Source organism: Panulirus ornatus, chromosome 46 (assembly GCF_036320965.1).
Source record: "Panulirus ornatus isolate Po-2019 chromosome 46, ASM3632096v1, whole genome shotgun sequence".
NCBI lineage: Eukaryota > Metazoa > Arthropoda > Malacostraca > Decapoda > Palinuridae > Panulirus > Panulirus ornatus.
The window spans coordinates 30,918,343-30,933,418 of NC_092269.1; the positions used below are offsets into that span (position 1 = coordinate 30,918,343).

Below are 15,076 nucleotides of genomic sequence, written 5' to 3' on the forward strand. Positions count from 1 at the left end.
AAGCCTGCAGTGTGCTGTGTGTTCTCTCTTTCTTATCTCTGTTAAGTCCTCGCTGCCTGTGTGCCTCGCGCTCTTACCTCGATCAAACGCAGCTTGGTAAGCTACAGCGTCACATGGTATGATAGTGTGTGTGTGTGTGTGTGTGTGTGGCTGTTGGTAGCTCATAGTTGGGGCGTTGCGATGTCTGTTTCTTTCGTTATACCGCTAAGCTTCAGAACTCCTTTACCCTTCTCGTGTATCTCATAACACCTACCACCTGAGTTTTGTTTTTTTTATTTATCATTTTTTTTTCACGTTCTCTGAAATGTTTCATAAGATTTTTCATGTCCTCACTTTATTATTATCATTATTATTATTATTATTATTATTATTATTATTATTATTATTATTATTATTATTGTTATGGTTATTATTTCACCGTTTCTCTGTTTCATTTAAAGTCCTGACTTCAATAAGGACTTTTCTCTTTAACTGGACCTTCGATATCACAAAAGGATAAAGCCTTTTCCTTTGTGATCAAAGTGTACCTCTTGATACGAACCATTAAAAAAATAAATTTGAAGGTGGAAAAAAGGGAGAAAGAAAGAAAAAAAGAAAAACGGTGACCAGAACAGATGAACAGATGTCCCTGTTTTAAGTCGGACATTTTGGAGTCAGGTGGCCTGTGACAGACCACCAGAAGACCACGGACGAGGGTAAGAGACCCACCCATTAATGTCAGACCAGAGACCATTGACTATCCCTCTCAGATGTCTCCAGAGGGTCTGTAACCCTTGCTGGAGTGAGAGGGGCGAGGTGAGTGGCTGTACCCCCCACCCCCCCCCCCGCTGGAGTGAGAGGGACGAGGTGAGGGGTTGTACCCCCTGCTGGAGTGAGAGGGACGAGGTGAGGGGTTGTACCCCCTGCTGGAGTGAGAGGGACGAGGTGAGTGGTTGTACCCCCTGCTGGAGTGAGAGGGACGAGGTGAGGGGCTATACCCCCCTGCTGGAGTGAGAGGGACGAGGTGAGGGGTTGTACCCCCTGCTGGAGTGAGAGGGACGAGGTGAGGGGTTGTACCCCCTGCTGGAGTGAGAGGGACGAGGTGAGGGGTTGTACCCCCTGCTGGAGTGAGAGGGACGAGGTGAGTGGTTGTACCCCCTGCTGGAGTGAGAGGGACGAGGTGAGGGGTTGTACCCCCTGCTGGAGTGAGAGGGACGAGGTGAGGGGCTATACCCCCCTGCTGGAGTGAGAGGGACGAGGTGAGGGGTTGTACCCCCTGCTGGAGTGAGAGGGACGAGGTGAGGGGTTGTACCCCCTGCTGGAGTGAGGGGGCCCCCTGCTGGAAGTGAGAGGGACGAGGTGAGGGGTTGTACCCCCTCTGGAGTGAGAGGGACGAGGTGAGGGGATGTACCCCTGCTGGAGTGAGAGGGACGAGGTGAGGGGTTTGTACCCCTGCTGGAGTGAGAGGGACGAGGTGAGGGGTTTGTACCCCCTGCTGGAGTGAGAGGGACGAGGTGAGGGGTTGTACCCCTGCTGGAGTGAGAGGGGACGAGGTGAGGGGTTTGTACCCCCTGCTGGAGTGAGAGGGACGAGGTGAGGGGTTGTACCCCTGCGGAGTGAGAGGGACGAGGTGAGTGTTGTACCCCCTGCTGGAGTGAGAGGGACGAGGTGAGGGGTTGTACCCCCTGCTGGAGTGAGAGGGACGAGGTGAGGGGTTGTACCCCCTGCTGGAGTGAGAGGGACGAGGTGAGGGGTTGTACCCCCTGCTGGAGTGAGAGGGACGAGGTGAGGGGTTGTACCCCCTGCTGGAGTGAGAGGGACGAGGTGAGGGGTTGTACCCCCTGCTGGAGTGAGAGGGACGAGGGTTTAGCCTCCTCCTGCACACAGCTCGGGTAAGGCCGTCATTGTCATGTCGTAACTGACAGTTGAAAAATGTGGTAATCATTATTGAATGTTTTTTCTACAGTATTGTGTCAATCGTTACATCTCAAGATAAGCAGTGATTCGGTGTGATGGTCAGACCCTGGAAGGTTATAGCTAAGACTGAGAAAAGGTTGAGGAATGGCTTTACAGATTTATGCATAGTCTTAAAGTATGGTTAGATGGCACCTTAATAATATTTGGAAAATGTTTGTTGAGCACCAAAGAACGAAACCTAACCCCCAGACAACGTATCAGATCTTTCACATACAACACTTTGGCCCAGTTACAACCCCACTCGTTTATAGACGTCATTTGTCACTTTTGAATACACGATACGATCCCAAACACCTGGAAACTTGCCAGTATAATACTGATCTTAAATCCTTCCAACACCCCCCCCCCCCCATCACTGTTGTCTTTAGTGTTCATTCTTTATGAAAAACTTGTTCACAGAAAGACGCAATCGAGATATTGCACTCAGCCACACAGCACGGATATATATATGTATATATATATATATATATATATATATATATATATATATATATATATATATATATATATATATATATATATATATGTTCAGGCCCCGATCACTCAAAATCTTTTTCACTCCATCTTTCTACCTCCAATTTGGTCTCCCACTTCTCCTCGTTCCCTCCACCTCTGACGCATATATCCTTTTGGTCAATCTTTCCTCACTCATTCTTTCCATGTGACCAAACCATTTCAAAACACCCTCTTCTGTTCTCTCAACCACACTCTTTTTACTACCACACATCTCTCTTCCCTATTATTACTTACTCGATCAAACCACCTCACACCACATATTGTCGTCAAACATCTCATTTCCAGCACATCCACCCTCCTGCGCACAACTCTATCCATAGCCCACGCCTCGCAACCATATAACATTGTTGGAACCACTATTCCTTCAAACATAGCCGTTTTGCTCTCCGAGATAATGTTCTCGACTTACACACATTTTTCAACGCTCCCAGAACTTTCCATCCGCTGTCAAATCCACTCCCAGATATCTAAAACACTTCACTTCCTCCAGATTTCTCCATTCAAACTTACCTCCCAATTGACTTGTCCCTCAACCCTACTATACCTAATAACCTTGCCCTTATTCACATTTACTCTCAGCTTTCTTCATTCACACACTTTACCAAACTCAGTCACCAGCTTCTGCAGTTTCTCACACGAATCAGCCACCAGCGCTGTATCATCAGCGAACAACAACTGACTCGCTTCCCAAGCTCTCTCATCCACAACAGACTGCATACTTGCCCCTCTTTCCAAAACTCTTCACCTCCTTAACAACCCCATCCATAAACAAATTAAACAACCATGGAGACATCACACACCCCTGCCGCAAACCAACATTCATTGAGAACCAATCACTCTCCTCTCTTCCTACACGTACCCATGCCTTACATCTTCGATAAAAACTTTTCACTGTTTCTAACAACTTGCCTCCCACACCATATATTCTTAATACCTTCCACAGAGCATCTATCAACTCTATCATATGCCCTCTCCGTATCCATAAATGCTACATACAAATCCATTTGCTTTTCTAAGTATTTCTCACATACATTCTTCAAAACAAACACCTGATCCACACATCCTCTACCACTTCTGAAACCACGCTGCTCTTCCCCAATCTGATGCTCTGTACATGCCTTCACCCTCTCAATCAACATCCTCCCATATAATTTCCCAGGAATACTCAACAAACTTATACCTCTGAAATTTGAGCACTCACTCTTATCTCCTTTGCCTTTGTAAAATGGCACTATGCAAGCATTCCGCCAATCCTCAGGCACCTCACCATGAATCATACATACATTAAATAACCTTACCAACCAGTCAACAATACAGTCACCCCCTTTTTTTTTAATAAATTCCACTGCAATACCATCCAAACCTGCTGCCATTCCGGCTTTCATCTTCCGTAAAGCTTTTACTACCTCTTCTTTGTTTACCAAATCATTCTCCCCAACCCTTTCACTTTGCACACCACCTCGACCAAAACACCCTATATCTGCCACTCTATCATCAAACACATTCAACAAACCTTCAAAATACTCACTCCATCTCCTCACATCACCACTACTTGTTATCACCTCCCCATTAGCCCCCTTCACTGAAGTTCCCATTTGCTCCCTTGTCTTGCGCACTTTATTTACCTCCATCCAAAACATCTTTTTATTCTCCCTGAAATTTAATGATACTCTCTCACCCGAGCTCTCATTTGCCCTCTATTTTCTCTAGCACCTTTCTCTTGACCTTCTGCTTCTTTCTTTTATACATCTCCCAGTCATTTGCAGTACTTCTCCGCAAAAATCGTACAAATGCCTCTCTCTTCTCTTTCACTAATAATCTTACTTCTTCATCCCACCACTCATTACCTTTCTAATCTGCCCACCTCACACGCTTCTCATGCCACAAGCATCTTTTGCGCAATCCATCACTGCTTCCCTAAGTAAATCCCATTCCTCCCCTTAACTCCTTTATTCTTACCTTTTTCCATTCTGTACTCAGGCTCTCCTGGTACTTCCTCACTCAATTCTCCTTCCCAAGCTCACTTACTCTCACCACTCTCTTCACCCCAACATTCTCTCTTCTTTTCTGAAAACCTCTACAAATCTTCACCTTTGCCTCCACTAGATAATGATCAGACATCCCTCCAGTTGCACCTCTCAGCACATTAACATCCAAAAGTCTCTTAAGATCTGCGGATGGTATGGGGGAATAGCGATGTGTAAGCCAATAGAACTGATGGTGCTCATTCAAGGCTACTTCTGACACACACACGCACACACACACACACACACACACGCACACACACATACACACACACACACACACGCAAATATGTATATTTGCATATATATATATATATATATATATATATATATATATATATATATATATATATATATATATATATATATATATATATATTTTTTTTTTTTTTTTGCCTTGTCGCTGTCTCCCGCGTTTGCGAGGTAGCGCAAGGAAACAGACGAAAGAAATGGCCCAACCCACCCCCATACACATGTATATACATACGTCCACACACGGAAATATACATACCTACACAGCTTTCCATGGTTTACCCCAGACGCTTCACATGCCCTGATTCAATCCACTGACAGCACGTCAACCCAGGTATACCACATCGATCCAATTCACTCTATTCCTTGCCCTCCTTTCACCCTCCTACATGTTCAGGCCCCGATCACACAAAATCTTTTTCACTCCTTCTTTCCACCTTCAATTTGGTCTCCCACTTCTCCTCGTTCCCTCCACCTCCGACACATATATCTTCTTGGTCAATCTTTCCTCACTCATTCTCTCCATGTGCCCAAACCATTTCAAAACACCCTCTTCTGCTCTCTCAACCACGCTCTTTTTATTTCCACACATCTCTCTTACCCTTACGTTACTTACTCGATCAAACCACCTCACACCACACATTGTCCTCAAACATCTCATTTCCAGCACATCCATCCTCCTGCGCACAACTCTATCCATAGCCCACGCCTCGCAACCATACAACATTGTTGGAACCACTATTCCTTCAAACATACCCATTTTTGCTTTCCGAGATAATGTTCTCGACTTCCACACATTCTTCAAGGCTCCAAGAATTTTCGCCCCCTCACCCACCCTATGATCCACTTCCGCTTCCATGGTTCCATCCGCTGCCAGATCCACTCCCAGATATCTAAAACACTTTACTTCCTCCAGTTTTTCTCCATTCAAACTTACCTCCCAATTGACTTGACCCTCAACCCTACTGTACCTAATAACCTTGCTCTTATTCACATTTACTCTTAACTTTCTTCTTTCACACACTTTACCAAACTCAGTCACCAGCTTCTGCAGTTTCTCACATGAATCAGCCACCAGCGCTGTATCATCAGCGAACAACAACTGACTCACTTCCCAAGCTCTCTCATCCCCAACAGACTTCATACTTGCCCCTCTTTCCGAAACTCTTGCATTCACCTCCCTAACAACCCCATCCATAAACAAATTAAACAACCATGGAGACATCACACACCCCTGCCGCAAACCTACATTCACTGAGAACCAATCACTTTCCTCTCTTCCTACACGTACACATGCCTTACATCCTCGATAAAAACTTTTCACTGCTTCTAACAACTTGCCTCCCACACCATATATTCTTACTTCCACAGAGCATCTCTATCAACTCTATCATATGCCTTCTCGAGATCCATAAATGCTACATACAAATCCATTTGCTTTTGTAAGTATTTCTCACATACATTCTTCAAAGCAAACACCTGATCCACACATCCTCTACCACTTCTGAAACCACACTGCTCTACCCCAATCTGATGCTCTGTACATGCCTTCACCCTCTCAATCAATATATATATATATATATATATATATATATATATATATATATATATATATATATATATATATATATATATATATATATATATATATATGATTTCCCTGTGTTAGCGAGGTAGCACCAGGAATAGAAGAAGGAAAGCCAAATTTGCTCACATCATAGACACCAGAGCCCCATCTCCACAGCCAGGCCTCACAGACCGTTCCATGGTTTACCTTGACCGCTTCATATGCCCTGGATTAACCCACTGACAGCACGTCGTCCCCTATATACTACTTTGCTCCAATTCACTCTATCCTACGCACGCTTCTCACTCTCCTGAATGTCCAGGTCTCGATAACACAAACCTTCTTTCAACCCATCCTTCCATTTCCTTCTCATTCTACCCTTTTCCTATGCCCCTCAACTTCTGACGCGTATGCACTCTTAGTCAATCTCTCTTCACTCATCCTCTCCAGATGTCCAAACCATTTTAGCACACCCTAAGCAATTCAGTGCCACGAACTAATTAGGAGAAACAACTAGAAATCTCACTACGTTGATGTGATGATGGACGCAAATCACATATGTTCTGAGGTACAGTGAGCCGCCAGGACTTTCGCAAGAAGCTCCTGTGTTCGAGGGAGTTCGATCAAGTTTCTAGTGATGGAATGGCAGTACCCTCAAAGCGGATCAAGTGGTGCGAGGTGTGGGAGAAACCCAATCTATATTATTCTTTTTTGTCTCTCTGACGTAGTTGAACCTCTCCCTGCGAGGAAACCAGTACAATCTGGTTTACAAGATGATAGCAGGCTGCTCCTTGTGTACACACAACATGATCTTCACCTTGAGTGACGGTGATATGCCATTCGTTCCTTAAATGTGTGTGTGTGTGTGTGTGTGTGTGTGTGTGTGTGTGTGTGTGTGTGTGTGTAATCATGTGTCTGTGTGTGTGTGTGTGTGTAATCATGCGTGTGTGTGTGTGTGTGTGTGTGTGGGTGTGGTATTTCATACGCTCTCAGTAACCTATAAAGATAAGGGACATGCATTCATAATGCCCAAAAAAAAAAAAACAAAGTAAAAGGTCATCAAAATATCGAAAGAAAACTTAGGAACAGATAAGAAGGAGACATGGGAAAACCAGCCGACCAGGTTGTTATCAGCTGGTTGAGAGCAACATTTCACTGATTTCTATAATCTGTAAAGTTGATAGAGGAATAGTGAAGCAGAAGGCTCCTCCTCCCCCACCACCACCCAGTACTATAGATGGAGACAGGACAGTACAGCAGAAGGCTCCTCCTCCCCCACCACCACCCACCACTATAGATGGAGACAGGACAGTACAGCAGAAGGCTCCTCCTCCCCCACCACCACCCACCACTATAGATGGAGACAGGACAGTACAGCAGAAGGTTCCTCCTCCCCCACCACCCACCACTATAGATGGAGACAGGACAGTACAGTAGAAGGCTCCTCCCCCACCACCACCCACCACTATAGATGGAGACAGGACAGTACAGCAGAAGGCTCCTCCCCACCACCCACCACTATAGATGGAGACAGGACAGTACAGCAGAAGGCTCCTCCCCACCACCCACCACTATAGATGGAGACAGGACAGTACAGCAGAAGGCTCCCCCACCACCACCCACCACTATAGATGGAGACAAGACAGTACAGCAGAAGGCTCCTCCTCCCCCACCACCACCCACCACTATAGATGGAGACAAGACAGTACAGCAGAAGGCTCCTCCTCCCCCACCAACACCCACCACTATAGATGGAGACAAGACAGTACAGCAGAAGTTTATGTTGAAATCTGTGACATGTAGTTCCAGGCCTCTTGGAAAGTATAGGTTCTGATCTCTTGCTTGGCAGCGGGAGGGAGGGAGGGAGGGAAGGGGGCGGCTACGCTCCCTCCTTCTCCCCCAACACTCCTTTGGTATGTCCCCACGAACTCTCCCTCCATCCTCCCCGAACTCCAACCTGGTCACACATACCTTAAGGCCCCAGCGTTTGGGGAAGTCCTCCAACAATTTTTTTTTCTGCTGCCATCAAACTAGCTGGTCCAGCCTCCTCCTCCTGCCTCCTGGCTGGTCCTACATCCTCCTCCTGCCTCCTGGCTGGTCCTACATCCTCCTCCTGCCTCCTGGCTGGTCCTACATCCTCCTCCTGCCTCCTGGCTGGTCCAGCCTCCTCCTCCTGCCTCCTGGCTGGTCCTACATCCTCCTCCTGTGTCCTCCAGCGATCTTTTAACTCTTTATACCAAAATTCTTCTTTCATTCATTCATTACTCTCTCTCTCTCTCTCTCTCTCTCTCTCTCTCTCTCTCTCTCTCTCTCTCTCTCTCTCTCTCTCTCTCTCTCTCTCTCTCTCTGCAGTCCTTGTAGTGTGGCAAAAAAGAATTTATGGTGATTAATTTTATCAATATTCTTTGTGTTTTAGACCTGAAAAATCCAAAACTATTTCCATTTTTCGTTTTCACCATTATTGTCTCCCTTGCTAATATGAAGATGAAACAAGATATGATATCTTATCTTTTCTTTCACTTTCGTTGATATGTTTCTCCTTCAAGTGCAAACAGTTTTAGAACGTGTAATTTAAATCAGGGGGACTGTAAGTTAGGAATCTCTTTGCTGTAATTGTATAGCTGCCTTCTATACCTTAGAGAAAAGTGGAGTTTAGACAGTTTTCAATGTGTCGCCAATGTCTTTGAATATTATAGGCGTCTAAGGTTAGGTTAATTCCTGTGAGTACAAGACAGTATATTATGAAGGCGATGGAGGCTTGAGAGTGTGTCAGACATATAAAATAAACGGACATTACTTCATGGAATCTGGTCTTAGATGTATTCCAGGTGAGGAAGGGAGTAACGTGCGAAAGAAAATGAGTAGCATAACAATGTAGAAGAGTTTCAAGGGTGACTGAAGATTTTAGGTCTGTGGATGGTATGTAAGAATATGATCCTGGCACACTGTGGATGGCGTTCATCTTAAACACTTGAACACCTCGCCAGGCGAAGCTGAACTATGGAATTGTTCCATAGTCTGCTGGAGAACATGTTCTTGTTCACGTCCTTGTTCTCTCAGGGGTCCTAGAACGTGTAGAAATGAGAACTGGGGACCTGTGTGTGCATCGGCATAGAGTAAAAATAAGAAAAAAAAAGAGAATGATTAATTGAAGAGGATTTTACGTGGCGGGTCTTGGAGGGGCGCTGGGGGGGGGGGGGAGATTAGGGGGTTGTTTGTGTGTGTTGGTGGGGAGTTGGGGGGGTGTGGGGAGTGGGTTTGGGGGGGCAGTAATTGAGCCTTCTCATTGTTAGGGTGTGGGGCGTTGGGGGGGGGGGAGTGGGGGGCAGCAACGATTAGTTGGGGGGGTGTCTAGTTGACGAGGTGAGAGAGAGAGAGAGAGAGAGAGAGAGAGAGAGAGAGAGAGAGAGAGAGAGAGAGAGAGAGAGAGAGAGAGAGAGAATTTTTTTTCTCTCAAAAATTAGGTTCGTCCGTGATGAGGGGGGGGCGTCCTCTCTCTCTCTCTCTCTCTCTCTCTCTCTCTCTCTCTCTCTCTCTCTCTCTCTCTCTCTCTCTCTCTCTCTCCCACTTCCCCAGTGTGACCCACCATGACACCACAGCCCTCCCGCACCTCCTCCTCCTCCTCCTCCACGGCCACAATACGAGACAGGTTTTCCACACGCGCGAGCGCTGGTGAGGAGGGAGGTGTGGTGAGGTGAGGTGTGGTGTGGTGTGGTATGTTGGTTTATCCCGGGTTCTTCCCGATGCTCCAGGTGGAGGAGGAGGTGGGTGCCGGAGGCTCTGGCTGTTCTGCCCGGGCGCTGCTATATTAATCCCCACGCCCATGTGAGGGCATCGCATTCCCGCCCCAACTCCTGAAGAAGGCACGCTCGCCTCCTTCTTCCTCAGGTCTCCTCCTCCACCCACGTCGAGGTCAAGCCCAGCAAGTGTGAGTCGCGCCTCCACAACCACATGGTAAACACAGCTAGCTAATAGACCTAGGACTAACAGAGCTATCTAAGATGACTAGATTCTAACAGAGCTAATCTAAGGGACCTTGGACTTAACAGAGTTATCTAAGATGACTAGATTCTAACAGGGCTAATCTAATAGACCTAGGACTAACAGAGCTATCCAAGATGACTACATTCTAACAGAGCTGATCTAAGAGGCCTTGGCCTAACATAGCTATCTAAGAAGCCTTGGCCTAACATAGCTATCTAAGATGATCAGATTCTAACAGAGCTAATCTAAGGGACCTTGGCCTAACATGGATTATCTGTGAAACCAGATTCTAAGATAGCTTTATTCTAATAGAGCTGTCTAACGGACCTATTCTAACATAGCTATGTAAGAGACCAAATTATAACAGAGTTGTATAGTTGTCTAAGAGACCAAATTCTAACAGAGCTAAGAGACCAAATTCTAACAGAGCTAAGAGACTAAATTCTAACAGAGCTAAGATACCAAATTCTAACAGAGCTAAGAGACCAAATTCTAACAGATCTAAGAGACCAAATTCTAACAGAGCTCTCTAAGAGGCCAAGCCACTGTGCTTCAACACAGCAACATGATGACCTGTAAGCTGGTTCTTCACAACAAAGTTATGAGACGTTTGGACCAAGTTTCCGTTATAAACTCATCTTCCCTACGAAGATGTACTTGTGTAAAAGTGATGGAAGTGGAAATCTAAATTTCCTGATTTTTAAAAGTAAAAAATCATGAAGTAATTTACTTGATTCTAATGGTCAGGAATATTACTAAGTGACCAGGTCCACCTTTGTTGTCATGAGCCACATACGATAATGAAGGTGTATGTCGTACCGTCATGAGCCACATATTCATAGTGAAGGTATATGTGGTCTTGTCATGAGCCACATGCGATAGTGAAGGTGTATGTAGTACCGTCATGAGCCACATATTCATAGTGAAGGTGTATGTAGTGCCGTCATGAGCCACATATTCATAGTGAAGGTGTATGTAGTACCGTCATGAGCCACATATTCATAGTGAAGGTGTATGTGGTCTTGTCATGAGCCACATGCGATAGTGAAGGTGTTTATGTGCAAGCTTTTGAGATCAGGACTCAAGTCTTTGATCATATGCATGAAGTACTTCTGTCTTTTATTTCAACCTTGAGTTGACACGGGATGGGACGTCATAACTCATTTTGCCTCAACCAGACATGATAAAAGCATCTCAACCTCTGACACATTTAAGATAAGATGTGGTTGATGCTGATTCCTGACCAGGTTTTTTGTTATTATCATCGGTAAGACGCACGACCATTGCAAAATACGAACCCACAATCTTACGAAAGAGATTGCTTGCGCATATGATTATGTTGGGATCAGAGTCTCTTAACAATATTCATTTTTGGCTCTAGGAACTGATGACACCTTAGAGTCCAGGAGCTCCGTATCACATGATCCAACTGACTTCCAGGTGAAGTGCAGCTCCGGTTTGCTCACAAAGGGAGGGAAAAAAAAAAAGCCTTTCGCTTCATCTAGCTATTTGGAAAGGTGGATTACCTAACTTACTTCTGGTCATTCAAGGATTCACGTCAGCTACTTTTGCCATGGGCCTAATCTTGACAGACATTTCTGGACTGTTTTCAGTTCTCTGTTCTTTATTCGATAACAAGACGTGACGAATTGCATGACAGTAAGCGAAGAATGTCTCAAGTTCATACAACAGTCTCAGTTTTCTTTGCTCCTTCTGCTCACACCACTGGCAGAGTATGTTTGCTGTGTCGTATGCACACACACACACACACACACACACACACACACACACACATATACCACTGGAAGAGTATCTATGCTATGTCTTATGGTCACAGTTGATGTTCTGTTGGCACAGAGGATGAAGCTCCGAGGTCTGTTTCTGGCCGCCGTGGTGCTGGTGGTGGTTCTCCACGTCTCCGCCACAGTGGCTAACCCCGGGAGGCCTTATGGGTATGATGACGACGACGACGGTCATGGCGGTCGTGATGACCGCTACGAGAAGGACGATGATGTCCACGGCGGGTATGGCGACGATGATGACCATCGTCACTACCCCCACCACTACCCCCTTCCTCATCAAACGAAGGGTTACTTTGGTCACCATTGGTAGTTCCGCCTTCACTCTCTTAAGGACTTCGAAGCTGGTCGGTCTCTTGAGGACTTCGAAGCTGGTCGATCTCTTGAGGACTTCGAAGCTGATCGATCTCTTGAGGACTTCGAAGCTGGTCGGTCTCTTGAGGACTTCGAAGCTGATCGATCTCTTGAGGACTTCGAAGCTGATCGATCTCTTGAGGACTTCGAAGCTGGTCGATCTCTTGAGGACTTCGAAGCTGGTCGATCTCTTGAGGACTTCGAAGCTGGTCGATCTCTTGAGGACTTCGAAGCTGATCGATCTCTTGAGAATCTCGAAGTTGATCGATCTCCCGAAGACGGAGGAGGACTGATATCCTGAAGCCCTCTAAGATGATCGATCTCTTGAAGACTTCGAAGGTGAACGACCCACTTGACGACTTCGACCCTGACCGACCCAGCCAACCAACCCACGATGCGCTGGTGTTGCGGGCTCTGTTGTATTTCCCCTGGCCGAGTGAGAGGAAGGACTTGGGGAAAATTAAGCTTTTGTAAGTTCAACATAAAATGAAAAAAAAGGTTACATTAGTGTCTTTTACTTTCCTTGGCTGATAGCTACGTGTCTCAGAGGCAAACATCGGTTTAGTCAGGCTATCTTCACGATACGTTATGGGGCCATGAATTTCTTATTGCCCTAAAGGTGACATGATTAACTTAGTGCTTAGACGATGTGGTAATCATCATATGAAAGCGAGTATCACCTTCCGCGCGCTTTACAATCATGACCCCCTCACAGTTCCCTCAGGGTTCCTTCTTGTCTCCTCAGCTCTTCTTGGCCTTCATCAAGGACTTCATCCTTTCTCCGCCACGTAACGAAGGCTTCCATAGGCTTTCGACTCCCACTCCGCATCCCTGCACGTTTTTCATGTACATCACAGCTATTTCCGTAGCCTCAGACTAGGGGAAGGTTTTTCCCAGCGAGTCAAACTCTATCCTGTTTCTCTTTCTGAATTCATTGTAGCGTCATCATTTTCCTTTGATAGTTATAATTCCACGATTAACATGAAACATCGAATTAGTCTTGGAAATTGGACGGTGCCTAGAAAACCGTGTGTGCTTCCCAGACACTGGGAGACCTGTTCTGTTGCTGAGAATGTGTGACATGATAGGTAGGAGGCTGAATAGCAAGGTCGAAAGTGTTCTTTCTCCACAGTGAGAGACACTATACCTCCAGTACTAAGGGGCTGGGGTGGGGGAAGGTCCTAGAAACCATAAGGTTAGGTGGACAAGACGTCCGTAGACCAGTAAAGAGTCCAAACCTATATACGACACAGGGCCATGATAGCGTCATTTCCATCTGTCCTGGAGGAGTGTGTAGTAACACTTGACAGTCTAGTCGCAATAGTGTTCAATACGTTGATGGAGGAAGGTCTAGTTCCGAGGGAATGGAAGAGGACAAATATCTCACCTGTGTAGAAGGACATAGGAGGAAATTGGGTATAAACTGTAGATTAATCTATGTAGCACATGTGGTCTGTAGAAACTGGAATTGATAATTAGAAAAGCAAATGAGAGAATCTAAATGAGTTATTACACGAAGGGGATGAGAGGTCATGCTTGAAATGATAGTTTCGAAGATGAGTAACAATGTCAGATGTGTTCATGCAAGACAAGTCTCTGGAGACTTCTACGAGAGAGCGAGAAGTGTATTTGAAGTGCATGAGTGAGGAGATGCTCAGCAAAGTATTCACATCACATTTTAGACCCAAAGCAGAATGTTTCATCTCATGCTTCACCCCTTCACTTAAAACAGCATAAAGAACTAATGAAGGAGGTCCAGAGGAGGGCAAGAAGGATGGTGGCTGAAATGATAGAGCTGAGGTTAGACGCCACCAGCTTGCATGGTGTGTAGAGATGAGAAGAGTGAGGAGGGAAGATTTAATCACGAATAGAAGCTCTGTTGACCAGTTTGTTGATGTTGACAGATGAGCAGTTCTTCCTGAACTATAAAGAGGAAGCCATTACGATCTATAACAAGGAACTGAACGAGAAACATTTTTTAATTGTTTTGCAACAGTTGTAAAGAAGCGATTATGTAGTAACAGAGAAGTGAATGAATAGACTGAAGTAGTGGTTGAAGTTGTTAGGGCACGAGTGTGTACAGCTGCCTGACCATGTTATACAAAGTGGTAATATGTACTTATACACACACACACACACACACACACACACACACACACACGAAATTATGTGTACATTGGTACAATAATTTCTCCCACATACTTCATCATTTGTTTTTTAGCTCTTTTAGCTTCATTTTAGCTTCCTGCGGGATCTGGCTCAGTGGAGGCATTGACCTCGATGCACACAAAAGGAGTGTCGTAGCCTGAGGGTCACAGGGGGTCAAAGGTCAAATTCATAGGGGGGTCAATATTTGATAGAGCAATGAAGATGAGTGTAACTTTCTTTAGCCAATGGTAATTAAATTATTCTAAGTTCCTCTTATTTTCGAAGGGTCAAAGTTCAAGTTCACGTTTTCTTCCATCCTATGCCTTAAGGCATCCTTCACACATATAACCTCGATTTCTTTCTCCTTTCAGAACACGATCCAGGACAAAGGGTGACGTCAGGAGTAGGTAAGTGACATTTGGATCTCGTCGAAAACAACAATATTGATCAAGTTGTGGAGATACGTTGGTCACCTT

General features: G+C 45.4%; 1 protein-coding gene across 2 annotated transcripts in view; it reads left to right on the forward strand.

The window, feature by feature from the left end:
- Window positions 1-12,954, forward strand: part of LOC139763185 (NEDD8-conjugating enzyme UBE2F-like) — a 169,064-nt gene extending 156,110 nt beyond the window's left edge. The window contains exons 1-2 of one of the 2 annotated variants that reach the window (XR_011716055.1): window positions 9,917-10,269; window positions 12,157-12,954. The gene's annotated coding sequence lies outside the window, so the exon portion shown is untranslated. Of the gene's footprint in view, window positions 1-9,916; window positions 10,270-12,156 lie in introns of those variants that run through there. The other variant, XM_071688916.1, reaches the window with a different exon arrangement.
- The last annotated feature ends 2,122 nt before the right edge of the window (window positions 12,955-15,076 follow it).